The sequence below is a fragment of the Podarcis filfolensis genome (assembly GCF_964270895.1).
Source record: "Podarcis filfolensis genome assembly, chromosome: 6".
Lineage (NCBI taxonomy): Eukaryota > Metazoa > Chordata > Lepidosauria > Squamata > Lacertidae > Podarcis > Podarcis filfolensis.
The window spans coordinates 5,222,758-5,226,798 of NC_139609.1; the positions used below are offsets into that span (position 1 = coordinate 5,222,758).

Here is a 4,041-nt window from a genome sequence, read left to right on the forward strand (position 1 = left end):
CTCTGGTTTTTTTGTTTTGAATGTTTATTTTGCTCAGACGGTCATTTACCCTCGCTAGATTCAACATGCTGCCATCTGCCTTATTGCAGGGCAGATTTGAGGGTAAACCATATGCGGAACGAGTCTGCCCCCGCGGCTTGATGGAGGTAGAAACTGTCTCTCATGCCTTGTTACGCTGCCGTTTCTACGGGGATATACGCTCGGTATTTATTACCCCCGCTATGCAAAAATCTCCAAACTTCAATGTCTAAAATCCCTGGTAGAAGACAAGGATCCTGAGATCACGTTAAGGGTAGCCAAATTCTGTGTGATTGCCATAAAACTTAGGGAACAAGCTGTGCTATCATAATGATTAAGGTTTTAAATGATAATTTTAGGTTATATGTTAGTGACTAAGTTTTAATTTATATATTTTTAACTGTTGCTATATCTGTATTGTCCCTGTTCTACCTAATTGCAAATTCAAATGTATCCCTATCGTGTTTTATGACTTCCTTGATATGGTATGTGGGCTGGAACTGGTCTGTGACCGAAATAATAAAATTCATTCATTCGTTTATTTTGCTCTAGGTTAGGACTTTCTAAATAGATAAGCACAAGTCCAAGGTTGCTGTCTACGGTATGTCACCCTGGTCTTCAGCAACGAAGAGGTCCAAGGTGTTACAGCCTCACCCTTGTTCATAAGGCACTGTAGCAGAGGTCACAGAGTACCAAATTTTTCCGTCTATAAAACACCCCCATGTATAAGACGCCCCCTATTTTGGGGGACTCGTATTTAAGAAAATGGCCTCAGCACTATCTGTGTATAAGATGCCCCCTAATTTTTGACATAATTTATTAGGGGGGGGAACCTAGTCTTATACATGGAAAAATATGGTAATTTCACTGCGGTTGAAGCAGTCCTGGCTGTCTTCCAATACATGCGCATGAGAGGAACACACACAGCAAATGGGCCCAAGTGGTAACAGATATGGCCAAACACATAAAGATGTTGCCACTTTTTTCATTAGAAGATTGTCCAGAAGATTAACTAACCTCGCTTGCTAGATTCGGGATACAACACAGCTCAGTGCTGCCCAAAATGTCATGATGAACATTCCCAAAAATGCCAACCCAAAGTTTCACAGGCAACCCCCTCTTAACACATCTGGAGAAGTGAGGTAGCTTCGGCCAATATTTTGATGGATTACACGTCTACATGCTGCAACCCTAAAGAATGATACTTTGGGGGCTTGTTTTCAATTATCTTTTGATCTGCTATGTATCATATTTTTTGCTCTATAGGACGCACTTTTTCCCCTCCAAAAATTAAGGGGAAATGAGTGTGCGTCCTGTGGAGCGAATGCAGGCTCCTTGGCTTCAGCGATAGCAACGCGAAGCCTCCGAAGCGCAGAGGGAGAGCTCCCAGTCCCACCAGGAGATGCTGGGGACTGAACCTGATGCCTTCTGCATGCTAAGCAGTTGTTCTACCACTGAGCTATGGCCCTAGCTCACAATATTGCTGTCAGGATAAAATGGAGAAGGTGGAGGCTGAAGTGTGTATGCTCTGTGAAGGAAAGGTGGGGTGGAAGTATAAGAAGGAATAAAGTATGTAAACTAGCCTATAAGTGAATAAACTACAGTATATTTTTAGCTTACTCTCCTAATAATTTGTATATAAATTATAAAAGTGGTATATAAATTTTGTTAAATAAAAAAAGAGGAAATGTTCAGACTTTCAAACAGTATGTTATGCCTGAGCCTTCATTGCTGAAACTCCCAACAGCATTTTCATGCTCACAAACACCTGATGAAGGAACCATTGTGACATAACCCATTCAAGCAGAGTGAAGGGGCAACAGGCTGTCAACAGTGGCAGTAGTTGGGGGCTCCCATCTATGAAAAAGCCACAGAAAGTCTTTTCATACTGCCTGAGGAATTAATCCCTTCTTTAACGTTCATAATTGCTGGATCGATTTAACAGGACTGGAGCTAACATTTGCTTGGATTTGGCACCATTGATAGGGAACTGCCTGCTGCGTCCTCCGCTTTGAAGTCACCCTGGTCTTTGGGCCTCCAGCACCTTCTTCAGCATGTCCAACCCATCTAAGAGGCGTATGATACTGGTGTTCCACTGGGTTAGGAAGAAGCCCCTGACAGAGAAGCCGTGCTCTACCATCTCGGCCAGACCTTCTGCCTCTGCAGCACTCCTCACATTTCACCCTACTTCACGAGGAGCAAGACACAACCTGCTCCGCTCAGGAGGTCCAGCAGGCGCAAGGTTCTGCGATTGCCGAATCTCACCGACCCCAAGTTTTTAAGATCTGTCATTGGCAGCGTTGGCCGGAAGAGAGCCCGCAGGCGTGGCAAGCAAAAGAAGACTCCAGCGGGAACAGGAAAAGGGGTGAGGGCTAGGCTAGAGGCAAGAAGGCTCCAAAGCTATTTGCGGGGTGGGATTGCTTTGGAAGATGCCTTCTCACAATCTCTACCCTTGAACCACGTAAGGACATAAGAAGTACCTGCTGGATGAGGCCACATTGGCCTGTCTAGTCCAGCATCCTGTTCTCACAGTGGCCAACCAGAGACCTGTGGAAACAAGAGCATTCTGTATTCCCTTCCTGCATCTTCCAGCAACTACTATTCACAAACGTTACTGCCACTGACTGTGGAGGTAGAGCATAGCCATCATGCCTAGTGGCCATTGATAACCTTTCCTGCATAAAACTATCCAAGTTGGTGGCCGTCACAGCTTTCTGTGGGATTGAGCTTCCAGAGGGGTAGCTGAGCATGCCTGCTGCAGGAAAAACAGGCATTAAAAGCACATTTCTCCCAAAGAATCCTGGGAATTGCAGTTTGTAAAGGGTGCTACAAATTGTAGCTATGCGGTAGAAGGCCAATCTACAGTTCCTAGGATTCTTACAGGGGAGAAGCGATAATGCTTTTAATGTATGGTGTGTACACAGCCTCAAATTAGTTCCACCAGCTCTGTAATACTAGAGCAAAGATTATAATGCATATTGTTGTTGTTGTACTTTTATAAATATTATAAAACCCATTCCTGCAAGCCATGTAGTCTGGAATAAACTCAGTCACCCCTCCCATCATGAATTGTTTCTACTAGGTGGGGAGGGGTGTTGGATCTGCTTCCTTGCCTTGAAGAAAGGCGCAGGTCAGATGTGTGCCCAGACCTGGCCACGCTTCGCAAGAGAGGTGTGTTGGTTCAAGGTGGCCACGCTGCCTGCAACTTGCACTCCTTCCTGATGTGTCTTCCCCAAACCCCTTCTTCCAGAGGCTGTGTTGAAGTTTTCCATCACGTGGAACACAAACTCGCGGAACTACCTCGAGGCTCAGGCAGTGGTGGAAACCCTCCTCAAGCATGAGACGCCAGAGAGCCTCTTGCAATACGAAGGGATCAAAGGAGCTGTGGAGTCTCTCCCACCATACACGGCACTTCCAGAGGCTGGGCCGGTTACTGCAGGCCTCCATGTTCCTTGATTTCATGTGAGAAAACATGAAGTTGCCTGACGCCGCCAAGTGGGACGAAGAGATGGACACGTGATGAGCTTTCTTTCTTTATTATTAATTTTATTGAGTACAAATTAGAAAAAAATACAAATATACAAAAAAAGGAAAATACATGTAACCAATAGAAAATTAGAAAACATTTTACCTCTTCTCATATTTACAATTATTTGCACCTCTACTAAACAATATTCACAATAAAGAAAATAAATGAAAGGTAAAATATAAAAGAAAAGAACAAGAAGAAGGTAAAGAAAAGGAAGAAATAAGATCAAGAATGAGAATTTTAAAAGTAGATAAGTATTCACTATACACAGCCATTTCCCATCTATATTTATGGAAGGGGCTCCGTTTCTCCTGCCGCTTTGCTGAAGGGGCGCTGAGCAGAGAGGGGGAGAATTTTTTTTTTCTTGCGCTCCCCCTCTAAAACATGGTGTGTCCTATGGTCGGGTGCGTCCTATTGAGTGAAAAATACGGTACTCCTCTGCCAGAGCTTTGGTATTGGCCACACCAATTACACAATCCTCCTAGTCCAAAAAC

At 44.2% G+C, this 4,041-nt stretch overlaps 1 long non-coding RNA gene across 1 annotated transcript; it reads left to right on the forward strand.

The window, feature by feature from the left end:
• Window positions 1-1,008: 1,008 nt before the first annotated feature.
• On the forward strand, window positions 1,009-3,646 carry LOC310765978. The gene is made up of 2 exons (XR_014549892.1): window positions 1,009-2,383; window positions 3,269-3,646. It is a non-coding gene; the product is annotated as an uncharacterized lncRNA (long non-coding RNA).
• The last annotated feature ends 395 nt before the right edge of the window (window positions 3,647-4,041 follow it).